The 27,956-nt window shown below is 33.6% G+C and overlaps 1 protein-coding gene and 1 long non-coding RNA gene across 2 annotated transcripts in view; one reads left to right on the plus strand and one right to left on the minus strand.

The window, feature by feature from the left end:
- LOC118198877 (uncharacterized) overlaps positions 1-9,710 on the minus strand; it is a 350,501-nt gene extending 340,791 nt beyond the window's left edge. The window contains exon 1 of the long non-coding RNA XR_015043494.1: positions 9,251-9,710. This is a non-coding gene — a long non-coding RNA (uncharacterized LOC118198877). The remainder of the gene's footprint in view (positions 1-9,250) is intronic.
- The window catches only part of LOC118197850 (5-hydroxytryptamine receptor 2C-like), a 1,008,613-nt gene that overhangs the window by 678,199 nt on the left and 302,458 nt on the right, over positions 1-27,956 (plus strand). The window lies entirely within an intron of this gene.

Below are 27,956 nucleotides of genomic sequence, written 5' to 3' on the forward strand. Positions count from 1 at the left end.
AAACGCAGAAAATCGCCATCTGGTCGTTCATATGTCGAGATGTCGATAGTATATTATACTGAATGGTATTTGGGACTTGGTTGAAATGTAAAGACGTAACGAAAACATGCCAATGAATTTTCTTCGATACTACCTTAACATATAAACATGAGTAAATAATAAAAAACGAAAAGAAAAAAAGTTGAGCTGTTCAGCCTGTCGTCTAAAAGTGTAAAATATAAGGTAGATATGATTGATTATAAGCTTTCAGCTAATATTTATCTGTGTAATTTCTTTAATACTTAATATCTAGAATTTGATGAAAAAGCTTCGGGATAATAGTTAGCTAGCTGCTTTTACTTAGCGAACTTCCTTTTTGTAGGATATATTTATTAAGAATTCCATGAAATTTTCTGTTAACAATGTTCATTATTTTTTCAGTGTTGTCATGCTTGTTAATTTTAGTCGCATGTAACTTTAATTATTTTAATGGTTAAAAATAGATGGACAACAATGGTCTTAAGCAAAAAAGAAAGCTACTGATAATGCCTCATGATCTTACGATGAAAACGCTTTGTAGTATACTCAAGAATATCTTGTACTTCCCGCCTCGTTGCCGTCACAATGTCTCGCTTTTATATCAGATCATATAACTAAATAATGTAATTAGGTTTCTTAAGGATAAAAACTGCAATCAGGGATATCAATGTCAAGAGATTTTTTCTGGAATCTGGTAATTAATGATTTTCGAAAAACATTATCTGCTTTTCAAAACTGCTTTAAAAGTGCTTTTGAGTATGATTTTTTTAATAACGCTTTAATGAAAGAAAAACTATTAATACTTAGTCGTTATCTAAAAATATAATCAATACACTTGTGGCAACTTATTTTTAGTTTTACTAACAAGTTATTTTAATTTTTTGCATCTTTACTGTTCTTCCGCATTTCATCATGTAACTCTTTCTTCACAGAGCATTATGTAGATTTTAAGTGAAAAGCATTGGTATATAAAAGTGACATATTTGAAACTGTGGCGAGTAAAGTTCGGAATTTAAAGTAGCGCGTTTGGCGAATGGGTGATTATAACACTTGTCTGTGTAGAAGAATCGGAGGGAACAACTGTCCAAATGGAAATATGTAACCGAAATTTAAACGCATGATTATCCGAAGTGACTTTTAAACTGAAGTGAGAATTCATGAAGAATCGGTTTTATTCTACATTTAACATTAAGTGAAGTGGGACTGTTGCCTTGTAATATTTGCAAGTAGTAGTTTATTAAAACAAATAGTATGCTATTATCCAGTGTTCCTTGAAAGAATTGCACTGCATTCCCGTTGTAGAGACGTTAGGTATTTTTTGGAAAGCCGGAGAGATGAAAAATTAGCAATTGCCTTCGCCGGGAATCGAACCACGGGCCTCTGGAATACTGGCATAGCGTGCAGAACCACTACATCACGAAGGCACGTTAGGAAAGCGGGAGAAGTACCTTATACCGTCACAAAAACTCGAAACAAGGGATCTTTTTTATACCTGTTAGCACTCACGCATGGTACGACGATCTTTGCAATACATTTATTGCACAAGTTTCATACCCTTTCAATTAAGATTAGAATTAAGATTAGATTAAAGAGCTTAGATTAATTAAGCTTAGATTTAAGAAAATTTAATTTAATTTATTCAAGAAAAAAATCTCGATATTATATTATTAAAAGGCTGAACACTAAAATCTGTTTATGGTTCGCAGTTATTTCTTTTGAAATGTTTAAGCAAATTAAGTATTTTGGAATTGTCCTTGATAACAAATTGTCGTCAAGTACGCCAAATTTTCTGCCTTTTTTCTGGAGTTAAAACATACAGGTTTGATTAAAAATATATTGCTATACTGGTGAACTGGTGATACGTTCCCTTTTAATGTATTTAATTAAATTATTAACTTATTGTTTTCCTTATGTCGTAGAATGGGACGTGATTTTTCATTAAGAGGAGATTTCTTTCAGAGGGATCGTGTTCATGAAACCCAATTTGTGTAGAATTTTTCTTCTGTTGTCTGTGCTTAAAAGCATAAGCAAAAGAAATAGTGCTTTTATATTTGCTCTGTCGAGAAAAACTGAATATGAGATAAAAAAGAAAACAGTTACATAACGAAGCGGTTTTCTAGGGAGTACTAAAGGAAAACTAGTAAAAACTTAGAAATACTAGTACGCATACGTAGATGTAGTGTACTGTTAAAGCAAAAATTATTTATAAAATTCACATTGCAGTATGTTTGTTTATTTGTTTGTTTTATGTGGTTACGACAAAGTCTTGAGAGCTATCTGCCTAAGAGAAGGGAAGCCTTCGGGCAGGACTTTCTAAAGGAAACCGTCTCGTATACACGTTACCATGGGGAAGTCCACAAAAATGCCCATGCAGCCAGCCAGTTCACTTAATTCGAATCTCGGATCGAACTACCAGTGTTCAGCGACTGTATTCTCAACATTTTGCTATGATCTCAGACTTTATTTCATCTTGAAGCAAGAAAGATTTACATACACTATATATAATATCAATACAAGTTTTTCAACCTATATTTCTATTCTAAACTATTAACCAATGAAATCTGCCTCATACAAAGAAAACAAAACCTCTGAATCTAGTTTGAAATGGGATTGCTGTAAAAGTGGCATATAACGAATAAATTTTAAGCCATGTTAAAATTTTCTTTTCCCCAGTCACTAGCAGAAACCTGATCCACTTCATTTGCTAAATATTTCTTAACACTCAGCCACTTTGCTGTCATCTGGAAACAAAAATATGTTTTCTTTTTCAGAACTTTGAACTGGAGGCTTAACCTAGAATGTGACTTGAGATAATACTTAGCTAACATTTTATGCTTTTTTCAAACTGAGATTAGAAACTAGGCGAATTTGGCAGTCTTCACGGTGTGTTCTAACAAAACGGACGGAAGAAATATCGTCCTAAATATCTGTCTCCATTTTTTCTCTTTATTCACCTCCTTCTATTTCAGATAAGCAATAAAAAAACTTAATCCATTTAGTCTCCGTGAAAAGAGGGAGAAATCAATAGTTCTACTTCTTTTACTAAGACTCTCTCAGGACAGGGATCAAAGAGAAGGATTAAGAAAAGGAAGGATTAGGGATTTCGAAAGTCTAGAAACAGAGGTAAAAGCCTCCTCCCTCTTTTGCTAGCTTCTCCTTTCTACTACACAAGGTGTTTATATAATTTTAGAATCGGGGCCATTTAATTTAAATTTAAAATCTAAAGATTATTATATTTAAGCTTTCGATCTGATAACCTATTTCCTGAACCATACATCTGCATCGTGACATCCATCGCAGGAGGAATTTTCATAAAATTTTGTAGGGCACGGATTTCTATTCATCTTGCACTACTCGCCAGAGTTCATCCATTGTAGTGGATTGGCATTTAGAAAGAGCTCTTTTCAAGAGACCAAACGAATTGCGCAAGAATACTGTTGCGTTCTACGGGTTCGTGGATTTGGAGTAATTGTTAATAACACTTGATGAAAAATTAAAACAAAATTTATTCGCCAGTTAGCGATATTACACAGGGCAGTTCCAATGACACGTTTACACTCATTGAAAAGCTACAACAAATAACCAGAAACACAGCCTTTAAGCTGTAAGGGTCAAGACAGCTTCACGGTAAAGCACTAAAGTACCTTAAAAATTACTAAAGTTCTTTAAGTACAGCTCCCGACTCATCGATAGCTTTCAAGCTAATCTCTGAACTCTAGTTAGGACTTTCTTCCCTGAGACTATTCCCTAGAAAACCGCTAAAAATGCGTCCTAGAATGTTCTCTCTCCCTCTATGACATACCGTCAATTATGACGCCAAGTAGTGGCAAATGGGCGATTTTGGGCCAAACCTGGTAACCATGTCTTTCCATGCGACTTACAAGTGGCAACTCCTAGCCTATTTCGATCCGCTTTGCGGGTAAGCTATCTCACCGCGCAGCCGCTGGGCATTTCGCAACACTATGTTGAAAATTGTCTGTATGAGATACTCGGGGGCTTCGTCTTAGGGCATGCTATTCGTGCGGCTCATGCCTGTAAGTTTGAAATAGCAAAAAAATAAATAAATAAATAAAATAAAATAAAAAATTATTTTTTAACTCATTCGAATAATAAAACCCTTATTAATTACTTTAAATACACCGCTTTGTAATGAATCATCGATTTTATTTAAAATCAGAAATTTAAAATAAAATGAACAGCGCGTTGTCGTCTCTCCTCTAATTTTCCTGCTGCATGCTGTGTGAATGCCAGCGTATTTAACAACAAAATAGTGTGTTTTACAAGGACAAAGGGCAAAACTTCCCGCCCCCTTTTTTTTTTTTCTCCCGCAACTTAAAAGCGTATTTGAATTTTCCCTAAATGCGGTACTTTTATAGCATGAGTAAATGAGTGTTCGTTGTTTAGCACTGAATTTGGTGCAATTATTACATTTTATCCATTATAATTTGGTGCAATTATTACATTTTATCCATTATTATTACGCAAAGGCGAATATTCTGCTTCGATGTCTTATACTGTACTGTACATTTATTTGATATTGGGTTCTTATTAATGATTAATATAAAATTCTATCAATAATAAATATAATTCATTTGCAAATTGAACTTAAGAATATATTATATTACGATCTGCATATATGAAGAAAGAATGAATTATAATGCAAACTGCCTGCAAACCTTACCAAACAAACTTTCATTTTAGACCTTAAATCTGAGAAGTTTAAAATTTATAACATGTATTTAATTATTGTTCATAGTATACAATGTTTAACAACATATTAATATGCAAATACTATATTTAACTTTCGAATACATGTAATTCTAATTTTCCTTTATTAAAATAAATTTCAAAATATTTTGTGTTCTGCAGCAAATCATTTATAGAAATTCAAGATGCGTGCCTGGAAATACCCGTATTTGTCTTCATTTTTTAAAGCAATGTAGTGGTAATTTTCGGAGTATAATTTCGGAAAGCTTAAAAGCATTTTCTTCAATGTGCAGTTTATTTACATGCGGAATTTCGAAAGAAGTGCTCGAACTTAAAATATTTAAAGCGATAAACTGTTGTTGCCCGAGACGAAGAAAAATATAATTAGGACAGAACAGAACGGTATATAGAAGAATCTGAAGATTGATCTTATTCGCTTGCCTTTGAACCACTGATTTAAGGCAGATGGAAACTTTAGTTTTACAGTCAAGAGAAATTTAAATTCCTACGGGGTATTCATGTGTAAAATGACATAGTGTTAAAACCTCACCATTGTAAAATTAGCTTGAACTAACTAAACATAAATGATGTCTGATCTGCTAACCTCAACCTTGCTGTGGCGGCTGGTAGATAGTAGATTTCTTTTCTGCAGGATGACATTATTCTCTTTCCTGTCTTATGACAACTTAGACAAGAAGTGGGATTGAATTGTGCCGCATAGTATATTAACATTCGTTTGAATCGTGTTAATTATTATCCACAATAAATAATCGAAAGGTATCTTGCATGAAAATGAATGATTCAATACTTCAAAAACGAAGACACTAAAAGAAGATTTAATTTGATTGTAGCAGGTGATATTTCACATTTTAAACAAAAAGCTGTTTCTAAAAATTTTTAATCCAAAGCATTTGATGCCGTCTGTGTTTTCTTCAAGTATCTTCTTTTTCATTTTCTAGTTGTTTTGTTTTGTTTTGTGGTTTACGCCAAAATATTAAGAAATCATTGCTACATGAAATGGTATATTGGATAACAAGGCAGAATATTAAAGAAATATTCAAATTTGAATATTCCAACGTCGTTTCCTTTAACGTTAAATGATTTGCATATATCGCACCAGCATGCAAGGGATCAGTTACGTTTCATCAAATTTAATTATTTGAGAAAAATTAAATTTGCTTCAACGTAAGTTTAAATTGAGTTTCATTATAATATCAATAACTACAGTGATTATATTATCGATCATGGTGCAAGTTCTGCAGTTGCGATCCAATCAAAAGATTTCTCCTTGATAATGCGATTTTTATCCCATAAATTGCATGATCTACATGAATATGTTTGAATTTTCCTGTATACGTAAAAGTGTTACCTGATCATTAAATTCCATTGATATAAACACAGTTAAGTCTTTTTAAAAATTGATGTATTTTATGTTAATGTTAGTTAATTAATTTTTTTCATGAAATATAATAGGTAACCTCACAGTGATATTTATTTTAGCTGTATCATGTATTTAAAGAGATACGTGAGTGCTTTTTTAAAATTAAAAGGTCATCTCAGTAATTTAAAAGAGTTGAAATAGCGTATGTAGTAAATTCTCGTGCATTTTTTAACAGCCATCAAAATATTAACAGATGTTCAAACTAAGTTCAGTTTTTTATTGGATGATTTACAAATTAACTATAATATTCCCTTTTTTTACTTTTAAAACGAATTCGATACGACTCAATGGTTATAATTTTTTAAAGTATAAAATCGCAAACTTTCATTGCAATCTTTCATCGCAAGCTTTATTCACTTGAATCGTGAACCATCATAAAATAATATCGGCAACATAAAAGTTAATGCCTTGGAAGTTATGGTATTTGTTTGAGCTGAGATCTATCAGGCAGATGGAAAGCAAGTTTTTTTGCAAAATGGTATTTTTTACTTTTCATGACAAAAACAAGATGACATTCAGTCAGAAGATGATAAACTGGAAGTTGCTGGGAAGGCTGCGTCGCGTGATACTGCTTCAAGGACTTGAATATGATAGATTGCGTAAACTACTATTCACAAATTGAAGTTCATGAATCTCACAGCGTTGCAATTTTTTATCAAAACCGAGCGGCAGAAAAGACTTGATGGTGTTTGACATATAGGAAACTGTTGCAAACACATTTGCTTTTATCGAGAAAATAATGGATAATGCTGCTTAAACATCTGAGAAGTAACAAACCAAATTAAATAATTTAAAAAAATAATTTTTTAATTTGAAACATAATTCCATAATTAGTAAGTGTAAATATATTTTTGGGGAGTTTTAGATACTTATAATGATAACATTTCAGCTTTATAATAATTTTTATTAATTCGTGAATAGTTGCTAAATCGGAGCTTAACAATATTTGTGGTCTGAGGTTTGCATAGCATAGATTTCTCTTTGCACAGTTTGTACCTCATCAGTTTGTGAAACTGCGCTTTAGTTCCATTTTTTGCTTCGCTGAAATGAACCTTAGACGCATTTTGCAATTCAGCATCCAGCAGTCTCTGGTGGATAAATTCTCTTAACATGAAAGTTCAATTCGAGTTCAAATTCCCAGCAACATGATGCTTTTTCATGGTTTTGCCATTTGTAACATAAATATAAACCATTTTCCCCAATAAATTCTACCAAGAAGATATTCTATTTCTTAGGGAGATAGTTGTGGTGTGCTTTCACTTCAGTTAAAAAATTATTTACAATATAATACAGGATAATCATTTTATGTTTTAGCACAGCAAAAGTAAAATAATTGTGTGAGATAAAGAGAACTATTTCTTGGCGATTTAGTTATTAGGAAGAGAAGAATACGATTTTCGATTTGACATGTAATGCATAACCCGTTTTTCACTTCATAATCTATCTTGTTTATGTTTAATTAATAAACGCAAAGTATGCCAAGACCATTATATTTTATGACCGTTTGAAATAATGAGTGTTTTTATTATTCATCCAAATCATTGGTTATCACCTGTTTTTATTCCATATTTTATAAAATATTAGTTATCATATAAATTCTTGTTTCTTTTAAATCTTTAAGTATTTAAATTTTTATGTAATTTTGGTTTTATTGTTCTCTGATCATGATTATGCTATTTAATAATTAATTCTATGTGCTTTTGATTTATACTTCTTTGTTAAAAATCCTGATTTCCCATTTTTTCATAAAAATAATAAAAACATGTATCTATTTTACAGTTGGTAGAAAGCATTTTACCCCTCTACAGCTAATTACATGTTTTATGTTACTAGAAACAACTTTTGTTAATCAAAATAATGGTTTAAATTTGTATCACAACTATCATTTGTCTCACTAAAAATTATAAAAAGGAATTATAAGTATAAAACATTTGCAAGATGTATGTAAATGGCTTTCAAGTTTTTCAGTTTGAACTTAGTTATAATGTTAGAGATAGATTAAATATTCCATCGTACGACTGGCAACAATTATGTTACGTAGAAAAAAAATTTACTTTTACATTTAAACTTAATTTTTAACTCTTTAAAACTGACTAAACTGGTGCCGAGACAAAAAACTACTAAAACTAAGTTCAGTACTTACATAATCAAAACTTTTAAATCTAAGAAACATCAAAGAAAGATATCCTTCCTGGTGTTTTGGTAGAATCACGATTAATTGACAAAAACAAAATTCGAAAATGCACTTCAACAACAAAATCTTTAATACGCTATCTCTCAATAAATTAAAACTAATTTAGATCTCCAACCTGAAAACACATAAATTTCAATACAAAATCTAGAGATAGCCTTAAACCCTTAACATTTCAAATACCACACAAATCTCTTCAAAACACCAAGAAAAGATACAATCTCACAATTAAGAAGTTTGTTCATCAAAATCAAAATAAATTCAGTAAACCGATCGTATAGTCACCGACACTTATTTTCAACTACCGCAATATGAATACCCAGGTTGGAATAAAATAACCATGTTTCCGTAAGGATCACATGGGTGACCTACAGTAGACCAATTAATACACAAAAGAAACATACGATATTAAAAATAATAAACACATTTATTGAAAATTCCCACACATTATAATTTAAGATAGCTGGCCAGACTACCCCTACAAAAATCTTTTAAAAGTTACTCATAGTTTTTTTTTTCATACCAATCTCATATTAAACATTATTCCATTAATACAAAAATCATAGTGAAACACGTCACAGTTCTTAATCATTTTAAACAGGAACTCAAGAAGATTAAACTCATTTATAAAAGCTAATTTAGAATAAATCATATTGATCATAGCACTTAACATTAAAACAAAGATTCACTTCCTCCAATTAGTTCAATTAACTTCTGACTATTAAACATTAATAAAAAAAATTTACCTTCTCAGCTAGAAATTTAGAAACGGTAAATATTCAATTTTCATCTACTTAAACATGACAGCTCTTGCTTTAGTATTAAACATTTCCAAATTTAAAAAGATTAATTATCAAAAAAAAAAACAAAAAAAACAATGGAAAGTCACTCACGAAATCCACGTACGCACATCTGAGAGACTCAGGGAGCTGCCCGGATCCAGTCACAAAACGCGGAAACAATAACTGCCAATTCTTCATCGTTTTCAGGAACCGGACCTTTTCATAGTTCCAGCACAGCACTAACCTCCGTCAAGCAGCATTTTAACTCAACAAAATCAACTTCCCTAAAATTTCGAAGTTCCACTGAAGATAAGAGAAGGAGGTCGAAACTGGAGACAACAGACCTCAGGAGATGACGACTTTCCATATTTCCATATTTTCTAAAGCAAAACAGGAACTCCAGCACGAGCGAGCAGTTCAGACTCTTCCACAAATGGGAAAAAAATATCAGCGACGAAAACGAAAATAATAGGCCGCAAAACAGGAATTGCCGCCGACATCATGACGAGCACCCGCACTATCTCGGACACTCCGTAACCAGTATCTCGGAGATAAACAGCTTAACTGTAAACCGCGGTCGACCCGCGAAGAACCGCCGCGTTATATATCTTTATAAATTTCTTTCCTCTCGATTTCACTATGGGCCATTTATTTTTTTTTAATTTATTTTGTCCCAACTTTTCTTTCGGGCCTTTTGAACTCGTATAAAACAATACGAAGTTCCTTTTTACTATCCTCTAAATCTCTAAATTGCCCCCTTTCTATATACCTTTCCTTCGCACCTATGCTTAATTTTTCGCCCATCGGTGCAGAAAGACTTAGCGGGTGCAAAACAAGACATCTGTCTACTTTGTCTGTCTGTCTGTCTGTTCCTCCGCTCCATCCGAACAACCCACTGACCGTGGCCGGCCCCGATGGGGCTAAGGCTCCAAAAAAAATCTGCTAAAAAGTCTTCTCTAAAAATCTCTTTTTCAGTCCAAAAAAAATCCCTCCAGCCTCCCGTGCAACGGCTTAAGAAAACTCGGTTGACACTCACCAAGAAACGCCTCAAAATCACTATTGGCTCAAACAACACTAAAATTAAAAATTCAACCAATCTTAAGGAAACTTTAACTCCCTCTAGCCAACTAGAAAAAGGTAATAAATAGCCTCTAAAATTCTCAGAAATTCAGAACTTTCTACAAGATGACAGACCTTTCTCTCCCACGCAACAGAAAAATGTTTCCAACCTATAACTCTGTCGAAAAATCGCCGCCCCTTAGAACTATTCGCCTCTGAAAGAGCAAAACACGTGTTTTCATCCCCCGCGAAAAGAGGAAAATGCAGCTGGACAGTCTGACCTCTAACCTTCAAAGAAGCCGACTTGTGAGAAACCGAAATACACCCGCGCTCTTTTAACTGTAACACATATTCTGCCAAACTTAAGGGAGCTTTGCCGTTAAGTTTAACAATATTAAATATTATACATTAATTTAAAATAAGCTCAATACAAATTCATTAAACACAATAAAATAATACGCAATAATTATACACAACAAAAAATACATAAGAATTTTCCATAACAATTATGTAAACTGATTCTTTTCCACTCTGCCTGGAGTATTATTTTTACTGTAGCGCAATCTAACGAACTGAAGCTAAATAGAATGATTTCACAATGGAAGGCGATTCTAATATTTGAAGTAACACAAAGTAAAATGTCCAGCTGATAAAATGAAAATATATATTATAAAATGTTGAACTAACTAGAGAGAAACATGAAACGAACGAACGCTTTTGTCCCAATCCTTTATCACCAGCTGCCAGTTCCTGAAATTGATACTTTTTCAAATATTTTTAGCAGTTACTTTGTAGAAAGGGATACACGTTTTTAAAAAAGCAAAACAATCTTAGCCTTATTGAAAAAAAATAAACTCCTTTGGTACACGAATTTCTATGAAATATCAAAAGAATACCAGCAATTTCAGAAAAAAAAAAGTCAATAAACTTAATAAATGTTGTTCTGATTTTTGATTCGTCATTTTTTACTTTTAAAAATATTTTGTCGCATCATATGAACACCCAGGTAAAGTAACAGCTGAGGTATAAATTGAAAATCAATCCCTAAAATATTAATACTTTTTGCAGTTTTCTATACGTTCTTTTAATGCTTCATCACTCGAGACAATTGCCTGGACATCAGATATAGAATTTCATTAGAAAATTATAAATGAACTGTACAACATAATTTACTTCAAGTGCGCATGCATTTTAAAAATCTCAAAATTCTAATACAGACTTTATCTAAAAGAATTTCTTTGAAATATTGTTACGAATTTCGTACATATGTAAATAGTTATTGGGAAATTATACGTAAAATTGTTTTTTATTTTTGGAATATGTAAAAAACGATCTAAAGAAGCGAAGCTGACAGGAAAAGTAAGAATACAGGGGCACGTCTATTTAACATTAAGTAATACCTATCCCGCTAAAGTGACGAGATATCACCAAGCTGGCAATAGTTTTTGGCAACTACTTTTTATCCCCACATTTGGTGAAAATTTAAACTTTCCCACCATTTGGAGAAATTTTGGACTTCCATGTATAACTGTAATAGATAATATAATTGAATAAATGTAACTGCTGACTAATTATATGTAGCTGGAACCGTATCCAGCCCCTCATATGCCTTCCAATAGGGCCATTTGTTTTAATTTTATTTTGCCCCATCTTTTCTTCCTGGCCTTTTGAACTGGATAAAATATACGAAGTTCTCTTTTACTCTCCTCTGAAATACGAACTTGCCCCTTTTCTGTACACCTTTTCTTCGCTCCTAAGCTTGATTTTTCGTCTATCGGTGCAGAAAGACTTAGCGAGTGCAAAACAAGATATCTGTCCTACTTTTTCTGCCTGCATGTCTATTTCGAGAAGTACTAGAGATTTATCGGCGGCCAGAGAACTATATAACGGACTACAGAATATCAGTTTCAGAGTAATAGATATTTAGTTCAGAGTCGGTTACGGAGTATTGAGATGTCTTCGTGCGAGCTTCGCGCTTTAGTTGCGCACTGCATGGCCTTGTATTTAACATTCTTAGTAGTTTCAAGTATAACTATTTATTGTACTCTGTGATACTTTGAAGAGTTGTACGACTACTTTTGGGAAAGTTCCAGAACTGCGGAATATTTCTTTTATCAAGCTATCATCGGTTCTGCATGCATTCAATAAAATTCGTAATATATTCAATATATTACGAACCCGTAAGCAGGCAACAAGATGATTGTATATTTTGAAACATTTAGAAGATCTTGGATATAATGAAAAGAAGACACTTGCTTAGTTGGGTAGAAATATTTCTTGGATAGCTTTCTCGAAATCTGAATTCCACTTTTTCATGCATTATTTTACTGGCGCAACGTTATTATTAGATCGTATTCGGTTGTTATACTTTTATTATTAAGTAATCCATACTTCTGATATTTGACTGCTTTTTAAATTTATAGAAAAGTAATCAAACAAAGAAAGTATTTGAAAGTTGGTAGTTTAGTCCAGAATTATATATCACAAAGAAATTAGAGGATTAATCATTGATGATATTCTCTGTGTACCCCATGAATACATTGCTGCATTGTTTTATCAAATAATCTCCAACCCCAGAACCTTCTGCATAACCCCCCCCCTCTGAACCTTCTGAATAACTAGATTTGTAAATGCTAAATTCTATCCAAGTTAAAAATAGAGTAATTACTGAAAAGAATTACGTCATCAAATACTAGAGCCGCAAGTGTCCAACTTTCATGGTCTTACAAATCTGCTTAAGTACTAATGCTGAAGATATAATTCATCAATGCAACCTTCAAACATTTTGTGTTTCATTCGTGGGGTAATAGCCTTTATCAACAACTACTTTTATGGGCATTCTTCACATGCAATATAAAGCATTACAAAACTTAACGATTGGTTATTAGTGTATACTTCAAGTAATTATCCAAACGTATATAATATATTGCGAGAAAGTATGTTAAGGTTGTTTGCGTATGATTATTGGCCTTTTAAAAAAGCTTTCTGATGTAGAAGGATCACTACTCATTGGCAAAACTGTGGAGAATTGGCTGCGTTCTTATTTCTTCACTTTCGACAGGACGGGAGCGTGTAATAAAATGATTCTCATGTCATTCAATCAAAAACTGGAATCCGGAAAAAAAAGACAGATCCATAATAAGAGTAAGATAGAAGAAAGATAATTCTTTATCTTTTTTTCAAAGCAAACCATATGTATAGTTGAAACTCATTTCTTACTGACTGCACAAAGTCTATTATAATACGTTCTCTTTTAAGTACATGTGGCACAAATACAAATATACTCAGAACTGAAAAGCATACGAATCTTATTTGTAACTAATACAGTAAGGGAGACTTCTTTAGTAAAAATGTCACACTTACCACTATGCTGTATTCTAGATATGCACTAACAGAGCAATTTTGTACTCAAATGTAATCCAATCTACTTTTATTTGAGACGTCTTTTATAAAAAAATTAAAATGAGAATAATTTTACGTCATCAAAGTGCAGTAGTTTTAAAAGAAAGAATTCGATATTTGAATGAATAATGTCCTAAGAGTAAAAGGAATGGTAGAGCATGCTTGCATTGAAGAATATACAATGAAAAACTTCAAATATATTATGATTACTTAAATGAAACGAGGAGAGAATTTTTAAGTAATAGCTTTTAGAAATGCCTCTCTAAAGCCGTACATATTTGAAGAAAGAATAACTGTCCCACCATTGGAATTTTTCCCAACAGTGAATAATCTCGAAAAACATTTAGACCGTTAAGTTACTCAAATGTTTGCAATTTACATTCAATTGCATTCGGACCATAATAAATAGAAACATTTGAAGTTAAAGTAATCTTCGCAAGTTTTTGAAGGATCTGAATTTGCATTGCTCTGCTGTTTACCGAATAATGATAAAATTAAGCTTTAAAATGTTATCCAAAAAATTTGCGGCAATAATATATTTGCTAGAGAATTGTTAATAGTCTATGCAATCCAGGCTGTTCAGAATATCATACTGCGATAGAGCTGCAATTTGATGCAGTATCTATAGACGAATTTTCACATAACTATCAAAAGAAGGGCATTTAAATCTTCAATTTATGTTTGGAGCATTGACATATTTGCAATTTGTTATAATGCATATAGACTTTATACTGGATGCGTAGAGAAATTTGAATGCTCTATCCAGATAATTTTCAATCCATCGACTTAAGCAGGCATGCATTCAAACATTCCTTTGCCAAGACTGTCACTAATACCGGATAGCTGTCATTAATGATTAAAATGGCGTCGCATCACAGCTACCGAGCTAACGACTGAAGTAGTCTATTATTTCAGTATCGTGTTCTCTCGCAATCAAGATCATCAAATAAGACGGTGCTTGCAATTGTCATTGAAATTAAAATCAGTTTTAAAACGTATTTCTCTGTGTATCAGTTTTTTAAAGAGAAAGATGAAAAAAATCTTTTTATTTTTATTCAGCCAGTGCACAAGAATGTCTTCAATTGGTCATTACGAATGTCTTCATTTGTCGACAAATGGACAAATTCAGATAAAAATAAAGAAAGAAAAGTGTTGAATTTTATTTGTTTAAGTAAGGATAATATCCCTTCATGTTTCAAATTTTTTAAAACTGTATATTTTATCCACAAAATGCGCACGAAATATAAGATTATTTTCTGAAGATTGTCAATAGAAGATGTAAAAGGGCTCTTATTTATTAAAAAATGCGAGTGAGGTTTTATTCATACCTTTTTATACTAATACATATCATAAAGCACGTGTTCAAATAAAAATCGCATCACAGTGTATTGTTTGTTCTTGATGAATATAAAAGGTAATACGATTTTACGATTATTTCATACCTTTACTGGCAATAAAACTAAAACAAATTCTAAAGAAGAAGATGTAAAGGGAGTAATTTCGAGACCAGAATAAATGATATTAAAATCTAAGTTGTTCTCAGAATAATGCGAAGAATAATAGCGTAATATTAGAACTGAGTGAGCATTACATGCCGGAAGAGCGGAAAAAGAACAAGATTGGACTCCGATTTTATTCCTCTTCAATCAATAAAAGTTTTTTTTTCCTTTTTTTTATCTTTTTTAGTTTTATAAAAAAAGATGATTTGTCTCCAATTACTGGTTTCCTTTTTGTGCTCTGGCATTTCTCTTTGCTAATACGTCAAATAGCTATAAATACGGAAGCTTAAGGTATAAGGTATATAAAGCGATAGTGTTGTCCTATGTTTTTAAACAATTGGTAATATTTAAGTATCTTTTCTTAACGGAAGTGAAAGATTTCAGTATAGCAAATTTATTTAAAAGAATAATATAAAAGCACAGCAGAATCTTAGGAAAAGTGCCCCTTCCTTTATTTAGGAATCTTTACCCAAAATTTTATTTTCAAAGAGATGCCGTAATAATAAATTTCTACGCAACGACCGATGCTCACCAGCAGCTGAGCGGCAAAGTCACTGAACACTAGTAGTGAGGTCAGGTGTTTGAATCCCGACAAACAGACTGGCTGCATGAGCGTTTCTGTGGCTTTCTCCGTCTGTGACAGTGTACGAGTCAGTTTCCTTTAGAAAGTCCTTCACGAAGGCATCCCTTCCCTTAGGATGATAGTCCTCGAGTGCTTTGCCGTAACCTAACCAAACATGAAACGAAGGTCACAGTGCTAAAGCCTGGTGTGCCCTTTCAGTTTTTTTTATTTTTTTATTTTTTTTTTTATTTTTTTTTATTATTCTGCCTACATAGTTCTTCATAGAATAATCTCCTGATGGAAATTCTACATAAACAGCTATGATAAATTCAAAAATTAAAAATTCACCAAATGTCTTTTAAAAAATGCATTTTTTCTGAAGTAAATAATAAATTTTGACTATTCGTCCGCCTCACAGATATAATAGGTAGTTCTCTCTATTATAACTGCACGGGAAGCTAAAATCAACGGCATCAACCTAGAAATGTATTAAACATGTCAAATGAAAAAATATAGATTTTTATTTAAAAAATCAAGAACACATGAATCATTTTGTCGTTTTCAACATATATCAGAAATATTAGAATCCACTTGCGCTATTTTCTGTCATTATAATAAGCACCAAACATTATCGTATCCTCTCCATCACGTGCATGATGAATTTTTCTCGTATTCTTTTTACAAGGCATTTATCACATTATTTTTTCTTCATCATTTACATTTAACACAACGATTGTGAGTACAATAATGTTCAGAGACGTTAATGTCAAGGGTCTGCAGTTGTGGCGGGGTGGAGTAGAACAGTAACAATTTTACATAGTACAGAATATCCTTCGGGACATAATCGTTTTGGAATATGAAAATCATACCAAAGTCAAATCTAATACTATTGTGTTTGAGATTAAATTCCAGTGCATTTAAAAAAATCACATATTCGCGAAGCTAATTTCCCATGCTGCGTATTTCCCATGCTGCGCTAAATTCCCATGCTGCGTATCGGATTGTTAAGAGGTTCATGGGATAACAATAAGTTTTAACGATGAAGAGTGGAAGAGTGCATTTAATCTCTTGCAGAATGCTAGGCTTGGCCTTGCAGTGCTTTCATTGTCTTAGTGTGTCCTAAGCATGCTCTATCAAATATAATTCTAGGGAATACTGCCCAGCCGGTACAGTGGTTCGTGACTCTGACTGCCTTAGGGGTGGACCCGCGTTCAAATGCCGGAGAAGGCGGGGTTGTAACTGTCCGTCCCTTCACCGAAGGCAACGGTGGCCACCTACAAGGTGCTTCCATAATGAAATGGCCATCAATCCCGGTCCTTATAGTGGCGCAAGGCTAATGGCTGTTTAATAAAACGCCCGGGTGTTTAAAAAAATAATTCTAGAGAATGATGTTACTCCATCCTCTAGATTCTTTCGCCTTTAAGATAATCGATCAGTACTGTAGCGCGATAGTAACCAGCATTCTCGTCCATTAAGAAGAAATTATTGTCGACTGAATCTCTATGAAAATTAGTGAAAGTATCCAGAATCTCATAACTGTATATTTCAATGCTCATACTTTCACTGAAACTTGTGTTAGAGCGCCCATTCAAAATGATGCCCACCCATACCATGATTTCACCACTTTTGCACGGATGTTTTCAGGCTTATTGCTTCCTTCAAACATGGCACGTATGAAATCCTTCTTTAAACAAAAACAAAATACATAGTGAAGAGAATTATGTTCCAGTGCATGATATTCTTATCACGATGATCATCAGTGCACAGGTGCAATCGCAGCCCGATTTAGCTAAACATAAATAATGGGCCTCCTTGTATGCAGCGGTCTCCCCGTGGTATATTTGGATAGTGAGTTTTTGTAGCTTCATCGATCTCCCCTGCATCTGGGCTGTCATCTGGGATAACATCAGTTACCTATTTTACTTAGTTATTGATAAAGAAAGTCCTGAGAGTCTGTAATAGCGCAATTTTTTTTTTACCTTGACTTTGTTGTCTGCATACCTCACCAGTATTCTTAAACCGTATTCAGATTCCTGACGTTGTGCGTTTGGCTACTTCTAGGTCTTTAAAGATTTGTGTCAAAGTTTGCTCTGCTTCCATTCCCCCAATCACATACCATTTGTCACAATTCATTAAATGACTTCTCAACGATCAACGATATGTTCTCCTTCCTATGCGCCTCTCAACGATCAACGATATGTTCTCCTTCCTATGCGCCAATATTTTATCCAATCCATAAAATCAGAATCTAATTCAGTCCCTTGAATTCTTTTCCTCGCGTGCGGAAAGAACGGGCTCAAATGGTTGAAAAACCCTCTGTGCTGAAAATGAATTTCATTGGACTACGTGATAATGTTTAACATTGAGCTACCAACTATCTAATACTTTCAGTGAACTTCACATAACAGAATAATAACATAATAATAAGAGTTAATATAAAGCAACTTTTTATAGTTTTTTCTTTTAATTTTGTTGCCAATGTATCTACTACGTACTTTGTGAATAAATGATTATTTTAAAATGAATTATTAAGATGACCTTGAAACGCGCTTTCGTATATTGGCAGCTTTTCGTTTTTAGTTTCAAGCATATTAAGCATTTTGTTTCTGATGCTGATATTTTTAATTTTTTTAAAGATGACAAGCAAAATATTTTTACACGTATATTAATTTTTCCTAAATCTTTATACGTTGGTACGCAATTGTCATGGTAGATTACCTTAAAAAAGGGGCATTCTGTTGTAACGGAGTATCTGACTGTGAAAATTTCATGAAGCTGAAAAATCATAAAAGAGTAGAAGAGCTGGAATTTGAGAAATCAGGAACAAGACTAGAAGCTGAAAGAATTACAGGGAATTATTTGTACACAATTTGCTTTATACAATCATGAAGACATGAATGTACAATTCCGTAAATTAGCATTTACATAATATTAAGAACTATGATCAAGTGCCTATCATATGCGTTGAGGTGGTAATCGTCCAGTGTTCAGTAATACCTTGTAATCAAAACTGTACTAATTGGAGACGTTGATAAAAATTCCAGGTTTCTTAAGGAATTGATTTTGCTTCGTATAGAAAAATTATCTTATTTGAACTGATTTTTAAAACTTTTTAAAACAACTTTTATAGCTTTTTTCCCCTAGTGTAGATTGTAAAGATTTTGGCATTGAAACATGAATACGTATTTTAAAAACTTATGAAAATTACATTTATTTAAATAGACATCGGAAGGATATCTTATGAAATTATAATGATAAAAATCTGCGTAGCTATAGACATAAAATAAGCTGTTTCTGGGATTATATATGAATTTTTTGTTAGGAAATAAATATATCCAGTAGCAGTAATTTCGTGTGTTAGAGAATTCCGTAATTGTGTGACTGAAACTTTTGATTGAAACAAGACGGTGCAAAGAAATAACTGTAATATGTGAATCAAACCTAAAACAATCAAAAACTGGAACAAAGAAAGTTTTGTTTCCGAAGAATATGGAGTTATTTTTGATCCCCATGGAAAACGGTAGAATTTATTTAAAATCTATCTTTATCTAAGATTGCTTTTTTAATCAGTTTTTAAATGTAGGTATGCATCTAAATATTGCATCTAACATGCAAATTCCTCTGATTAACATATTTCTGTACACCTTTCTGTTTTTACAATTTTTGTGGAAATACATACCATGGATTATACAAATGAAAAATGTTATCCGAAATTGATTAGTCTACAAAAGTTGAGATAGGCGTACTGAGCTAATTTAATTACGTTATAAAACTTCATTCTTATAATATTTTTTTACTATTTTTTTAGAGTTTAACTCCTTAATTTCTTTTTTTTTATTCTGTGCATCATGAAATCAATTAAAGTACATGAGAAAGTAAAAATGTTGAGAGATTTGAATATTTAATTTTATTTTTCAGGTTTCAGATAATGCGTGAAATATTTTGTGCGCTACTCTTTCAGCGTCAAAGCTGAGGGCATCAAAAGACCTCCTCCCTCCACAATAAAAGATACATATCCTTGTGAGATTTAACCTTCTTTGCTATCATACAATTAATGCGATCTTACTAGGGAACCTGGCGACTTCTCGCACATGCGTGAAGAAATAGCACACAGAGGAGAGGGTTTAAATTGCCCTTTTATTTGATTAAAAACTCTTCAACAAAAATGCACATGCTTCGTGCTCACAATAACACCGACTACTTTCGGTAGGAACTTAAGAATAATTTAGCAATAAATTTAAATGGCAAAGTGCTAGACTACTTAAGACTAACTAGCTCAGTCAGGAAACTACCCCCGCGATAGGCTTTAACTAAACGGCAACTCGGAGTAACAGCAGAAAGGACAGAATAGCAATAAGCGCTAAGCTAGTGAAGTCATTCTTTGACTAACTTTCTCTTTTCGCCGTTTAAATACTCTTTTTCACTTTAATTTAATTTGCATCTTGGGGAGAAAAGGCGAGGCGAAATTGAGGAGTTCAAATGAGATAACAAAAACTGCAACAGCTGGTTGTTTAGACTAAGGTAAACCTTACATCTTACATCGCTAGAATTTTACTATCGCATAACAAGGCTTCAAAAGCCTGGGTAAGATATTTAAATTCTAAAACAAACTGTAAATCAAACTTTACAATCTAAATCTTGACTTTCGAAATTTACATTTTACAGACGATAATCGTCGCACATGCATACAATTTTTCTTATCAATTTCTTGTCTTGTCTCCTTCCAGGTATTTGGAAGGAAAATAGTTTAGAACTAGTTCAAAATTTAACTTACATTTAATATGCTAGGTTTTAGACACTTAAATTTTTATTTAATAACATATAGAGTACATTTATTCACTTTATTCTTTCCAAAAATTTTTAAACTGCTCACTGCTCTCCAGCATGTTTCCGTGTAGAATGTGTACAACACTGCAAACTAATCCACATCCTCCTTGTTAGGAACTAGACATACTAGATCTCAGAAATACACCCTTCATCTTTGAGGTGCTAATTATAATAAAAATTAGTGTTGGATCAAAGTTTCAAAGGTACTTTCTGAGACTTTATTCAGCATTGCTTGGCACAACATATTTAATCTGGAAACAAATATTTTCAGAGAATATTAAAGAACAAAAAATTATTCAGGAATTTTCCAAAATTTTAAATAGAAGTCATTTGATTACCAAAAAAAAATAATTAAGGAAATAATTAATTGTCTGAGGAAAATTAATTTGGTACATCCATTAAACAATCCGAATAAATTAAGTAAAATTAATTACTTGAGATCATAAAGGAAAAGAAATTTACTGAGAACCTGTAAAGTTTAAATGCATTTCTCCGTATTGTAAAATTTCAGCTAGCTGATTTTTCCGTATGCATCGATTAACCGGATTTCGTGATTCTTCTTTCGAGAATAAATCAGAAAAAAATGAAATTTACAAAATAAAAATGGAAAAAAAAATAATAAATTATGTAACTGGTGCAAAATTAATATCTTAAATATAAGTACTGTAATTAACAAAACAGGAAATGAACTATGTAGATGGCCTCAAAGCGTAAATTAGCATAGGTAAAGTGACCTTAGAGTGAGTAAAAATATTAAAAATCTAATTTGAATATTTAAGTTTATTTATTTATTTTTCCATTCTTCTTCACATTCAGCTATCTTTCTTTTTTTACATCAAGTGCAGTTTTACGCACTTGATGTAAAAATAGTTTTCAATAAAAGCATTACCAAGCCCTAGTTCCAAATAACCTAAAACGAGTTTAACAGGGTAAGTCGTGCAAAATGTCGAATAAATAATTTTAATTTTTTCCCTCTTATCAGCTACTTTTCTCAATTTTGTACTTATTTTTCAATCGAGATGAGTTCGAGATGTCGTAAACTGAACCATCGTAAAGCATCTGTTAATTGTACTTCATAAAAGCTTCAACCTGAATACTGCAGGGACCACACATAAAATCCGCTCAAGATTTCTTGCACAGATGGTTTAAATGCCATTAAAACAGTTATTCTACATATTTAATAGCTGGAAAACATTACACCATTACATTTTCCGCTATTATGATATTAAGATGATCTGTTAGACCAGATAAAAATAAAAAAGACCTACTATTAAAACGAAGGTAGACACTTTTACGAAAGCTCGAAGCAATAAAATATGTAACAAAGTTAATTCTTTTTGTCAACTTCTATCATTTTATTTTAAATGTATGACAGATTATTCGTATTATTGTGGGAAATGTTATGTCATGATATTCCCTAATCCCCTACTGTGTGACGTATGCATTGCGTCAGCATGTGTTTCCCGCCTTCGGGAAAAGACGAGGATTAGCTGGCGAGCGGAGCAGACGTCGCTCAATCGCTCGTATACCATTTTCATTAATTGTAATCCTAATGTAATCTATATTTGTAAATAGTAATAAATGTGTGTTATCAACTATGGTCGTTGCCTTTCCCCACATTTTGGGGGCTCGACCGTGCCTTTTGTGCATGCGTTAATCGAACCCTAGACACCAGCAATCACTAAAGACGTTCAGAAAGCTAACAAAGGCAAGACGTGCTTTTATGACGATTTAATATTCTTCTTCAAGCCGGACAACGTATGTGAATGAAGACGTGCCTTTATGACGATTTAATATTCTTCAAGCTGGACGACATATATGAATGATGTTACATGCTACTTGTCCGTTCTGCTCATTTTGGACGTTAAATCGAAATTCGATTTTGGATTACATTGGATTGGCCAAGATATATATTTTATTATAAGGACTGCCCCGACGTTAGGTAGGCCCATTTTTCCCTAATTCGTTCATAATTTATTAGTATTACGATTTTAAGCTGTGTTTATACTGTTTAATTCTCATTCATACATACCCTATTTCATATTCATATTGTCCTGTTTTACTGTTTAAAGAATTATGGCTCTAAAATTAGGTAATATCCCATTGATAGCGAATTCTCTTAAATATGGCACAACACGAGTTATTAAATTATTTAATATCGTGCTCGGATATTCCGATTTTGATCATTCTTCGCGAAAGCGAATGCGAAATTTTGCCGCGTTCCCGGACAGTTTCGATTTGGCAAAACATAAAGAACTTCTATTAAAGGATTTCTCTTTATCAGATTTTATATCAGTGGCTAATTTATTGCATTTGGAAGCTTCCACTAATAAAGATGTTTTATGTGAAAAAATTTTTCATTCGCTCATTAATCTGACGGATTTTCACAATTCCCTAGATGTTAGTTTTTTATCCGATAACGATCATTCAATTTCAAACACCGACAGTGGACCGACGCCTGTAGGTCTAAGTTCTTCTGTTCCCCCTTCCCCTCCCTCCACGGCGCCAAGCCCAAATCGCGTTGTTTCTTCTGACGCGGAAGTAATAAATTTGAATTCGAGTCGCTCCGGTGTTTATACGACGGCGAACACCGAGATTCGCGAGATGAGTCATGATTTATGGTTTATTTTGAGAGATCTTTCAAACACTTGCAGAAACATTTTAGGCAATGATTCCTATTCAGTCCGCGCTTTTTTCAACGATATAGAGGATAATTTCCAATTATTCCCAAATCTTACCGACCAGCAAAAATTAGTTTTTGCGAAACGACTTGTTGTGGTTACTGCGAAAACTTTTTTGTTTTCACAACGGAATCTCAATTCATACGACATGTTTAAAACAGTATTACTTAATGAGTTCTCCGATAAAATTACGTCTATTGAAATTCATAAGCAACTCGAAAGAAGAAAAATGCTCTTCAATGAAAGCTCTTTGCAATATTTTATCGCAATGCGCGAAATTGCGAATCGTGGTGACGGTGTTATCGACGAGGCTTCTGTCATTCAGTATACCATTCAAGGAATACTAGGTACCCCATCCGATAAAATTATTCTCTACGGTGCAAAATCATATTCTGAATTCAAGGAAAAGCTACGCACTTATGAATCTGTAGTTACGACTAGACATACAAATATCTCTCATCCATCAAATTTTAAAAATACGAATAATGGCCCCAGACGTGGTACTGGACGAAAAAATTCAGACCAACAACACGACACGAAATTTAATAATACTGGTCCATCTAAACCTAAACCACAAACTTGTTTTAACTGCAATGAGGTCGGACACCTCTCACGGTCTTGTCCTAATCGTTCTCTTGGCCCAAAGTGTCTAACTTGTGGTCGTTTTGGACACAAATCTATGGATTGCTGCCCCAATGAGACTTCCACTCCACCTGCCGAAGTAAATACAGTACAAAGATCTCACGGTAATATGTGTAAAACTGTCGTTATACTCAATAGCACAGTTTCTGGATTAATTGACACTGGAAGTGAGGTCACATTACTGAACCAAAACACATGGATTCAACTTGGTTCTCCACCACTTTCAAATAATTCTGGAGTGTTGACTGATTTCGGATTCTCGAAAATTCCTATTATTGGCTGTTTTCAAACCATTATCAACATTGATAACCAGGACGTTCCGGCTAATATTAGAGTTGTTCCAAATCATTCTATGCAATTTTCTCTTATTGTAGGATGAGACGTAATTAAAAATGCTAAATTAACTATTACACCAGACGGTATATATTTTTCAAGACCTCCCGCGCAATGCTTTGAAACTGCTCCTGAATCTTTCATTTTTGCAATAAATGACGATGTTCCAGCTTTTGATATTGGTTCAAATGTTTCCAAAGAAACTCGTGCTGCGGCAGAACGTTTGCTGAATTCTTATGTCCCAAATAAAACAAAGACGACAGATATTAAACTTAATATCACTCTATCCGATGATAAACCGATTTTTCACCCTCCTAGACACCTTCCTTTTGTTGAACGGGAAATTGTTGACAAACAAATAAATGAATGTTTGAAACATAAAATTATTGAACCTTGTTCATCTCCATATGCCAGTCGAGTTATCGTGGTGCGTAAAAAAGACGGCATACCCCGTGTTTGCATCGATTATAGGAAACTTAATCGACTTTTAATTAATGATCATTTTCCTCTTCCCCTTATTGATGACATTTTGGATAAACTTCAAGACGCGCAAATTTTTAGTACTCTTTACCTACGTAACGGCTTTTTTCATGTGCCAGTAGCGGACGAAAGTAAACCATATACAGCTTTTGTAACTCACAACGGACAATTCCAGTTTCTTCGAATGCCATTTGGTCTTTCAAATTGCCCTTCAGTATTCCAGCGCTTAATAAATTATGTTTTTCGTGATTTAATTGTCAAAGGTTTTATTTTACCCTACATGAACGATGTAGTTATTCCGGCCAAAAATGAAAATGAGGCCATTCTTCGTGTCAACCAAGTACTCAAAGTTGCTAGTGAATATGGTCTAGAAGTTAATTTTCGTAAATGTCAATTTCTTCATAAAAAATCGAATTTCTTGGACATATCGTTGAAGGTGGTAAACTTTTTCCTTCCCCTTCGAAATCAAAATCTGTAATTAACTACCCCGAACCTAAGAGTACGAAAGACGTCCAACGCTTTCTCGGTCTCACGGGATATTTTAGGAAATTCATCCCCTCATATTCTAGCATTGCAAAACCCCAAAGTGATCTCCTTCGTAAGGACACACTCCTTTCAATTTCATGCTGATCAGAAAGCCGCATTTCACAGATTAAAATATTTGCTTTCTCAACAACCAGTTTTAAGTATTTTTAATCAAAAGAGTCCTATCGAAATTCATACCGACGCATCCATTGATGGCTTGGGGGCAGTCCTACTACAAAAATCTATGAACGATAACAGCTTTCACCCTGTCTACTACATGTCAAAGAAAACATCGGACAACGAGCGTAAATACACCAGTTATTAACTCGAAGTCCTTGCAATTGTTAAAGCTTTAAAAAAGTTCCGTATTTACGTCCTTGGTTCACACTTTAAAATTATCACTGACTGCAACGCTTTTGTGCAAACTTTAAATAAAAAGGAACTCAATTCGAGAATAGCCCGATGGGTTTTATATCTCCAAGATTTTGACTACGAAATTGAGCACCGTATCGGCTCAAAGATGGCTCACGTGGATGCCCTCAGTCGCAGTCCATGTTGCATGACTATCCAAGACAGTGTCCTCCTCCAATTTCGCAAAGCACAAGAAACCGACGAGCATATTACGGCTATTAAAGCACTCCTTCAAACGACGCCTTCGTGTGATAACTTTCTCGTTAAGAACAATCTCCTGTACAAAAACGTCAACGGCATTGACTTACTTGTGGTGCCTGAGAATATGCAAGCACATGTCATTAAAACAGCTCACGAACGAGGCCACTTCGCCCTAATTCGCACTCAAGAACTTTTAAACAAAGAATATTTTATCCCAAATCTGAAAGAAAAAATTGAGCGGTGTATCCATAACTGCATCCCATGCATCCTCAATAATTGAAAGCGTGGCAAACAAGACAGACTTCTGCACCCCATTTATAAAGACGACTCACCCTTGCACACGTACCCTATCGACCACTTAGGTCCCCTTGCCACCACATCAAAGAAATACAAACATATTTTGGCAGTTATAGACTCGTTTACTAAATTCGTGTGGCTTTATCCGACAAAGTCTACAGATGCAGATGAAGTTATCAGTCGGCTGGAATCTCAAAGATCAGTGTTCGGAAATCCTTCACGGATTATCTCTGATCGAGGCCCTGCATTCAAATCCACTGCATTTGCAAACTATTGTGACACACAGAGAATAAAGCACGTTCTTATTACAGCTGGCCTCCCACGATCGAACGGTCAAGTTGAGCGTTTGAACTCCATTATTATTACTGTCCTTTCTAAACTCTCCATAACCAACCCTGAGCAATGGTACCGCCATGTTCCCGCCGTGCAACAAATTATTAATTCAACTTTTCAACGTAGCATCAATTCCACTCCCTTTGAACTTCTCTTTTTTGAGACTAAAATGAAATCGCAAAACGACATAAACATCGCTGCTCTAATCGACGAGGAGATCAAATCTGCATTCATTCAGCAACGTGACGATCTCCGTAAGGACGCAAAACAGCAAATCTCTAAAGTGCAACACGAAAATCGCCGTATTTATAATTTGCAACGAAAACAGGCACAAAAATTTCAACTTCATAACCTCGTGGCTATCAAACGAACTCAGTTTGGCCCTGGTCTAAAACTCAAACAGAAATTTCTCGGACCTTATAAAGTCACCAAGCTCAAACAAAATGACACATATGATGTGGAAAAGTGTGCATTTTTCGACGGACCATCCAAAACATCCACTTGTGCTGAATACATGAAGCCCTGGTCCAACAATATTGAACGTATCACTTGATTTTTATACAACTGTCAGCATTATAGCTCCTCATGAGTTTGGGCAGATGACACCTGAGAACTTTCTAATAATTTTTTTTTCCTCATATCAACTTTTTAATTCATTTTGTCATACTAATGTTCTTTTTATTTTTAGTTAACTGCTTTAATATATTTTTTTGCTCCATGTGTGTAAGTATCCTCAGCTTTGTATCTACAGAATATTTTTTTCATACCTATGTTACTATATTATAATAATTTTTTTAATTTGATGATATACTATGTTGCTTCAGGCGAGATCGCCTGTCCGGTCATGATGGCCGAATGTGGGAAATGTTATGTCATGATATTCCCTAATCCCCTACTGTGTGACGTATGCATTGCGTCAGCATGTGTTTCCCGCCTTCGGGGGAAGACGAGGATTAGCTGGCGAGCGGAGCAGACGTCGCTCGATCGCTTGTAAACCATTTTCATTAATTGTAATCCTAATGTAATCTATATTTGTAAATAGTAATAAATGTGTGTTATGAACTAGGCTCGTTGCCTTTCCCCACATTATAATTTGAGCTATGCACTTACTAGCAATATATCTATTTTATACTGACCTGTAAATATTAAGGGATAGATAGGATTTAGGGCAAACATTTAAAAGCAAACAAGCGAGAAAACTAAAAATTCTCACGAATGATAATTTCCTACATGTAGTGAAACATTGTTGCCTTTGGTAGAGGTTGCACATCTTATAGGACTAAAAACTGTAAAACATGATGATCAGGGATATAATAATTAAAGAGATATGATACAAAGAAATGTTTTGCGCTTAAATAAATAAGAACAAATTTAGTACGCAGTACAATTTACTGTAACGTGAATTCAGGCTTGGCACCCTCCCATCTCTACTATTAAACTGTCAGGTGTTTCAACTGGGATAAAAGACCACATATGATGTACCCCCCCCCCCGTTGCAGTCCATTTGAAAATCTTGTAAGAAGTCAAAACAGGTATTTCTCTTTCGATGTAATTGCACAAACATT

This window comes from Stegodyphus dumicola, chromosome 10, assembly GCF_044657685.1.
Source record: "Stegodyphus dumicola isolate Sdum_Otavi_A_Nest chromosome 10, ASM4465768v1".
Taxonomy (NCBI): domain Eukaryota; kingdom Metazoa; phylum Arthropoda; class Arachnida; order Araneae; family Eresidae; genus Stegodyphus; species Stegodyphus dumicola.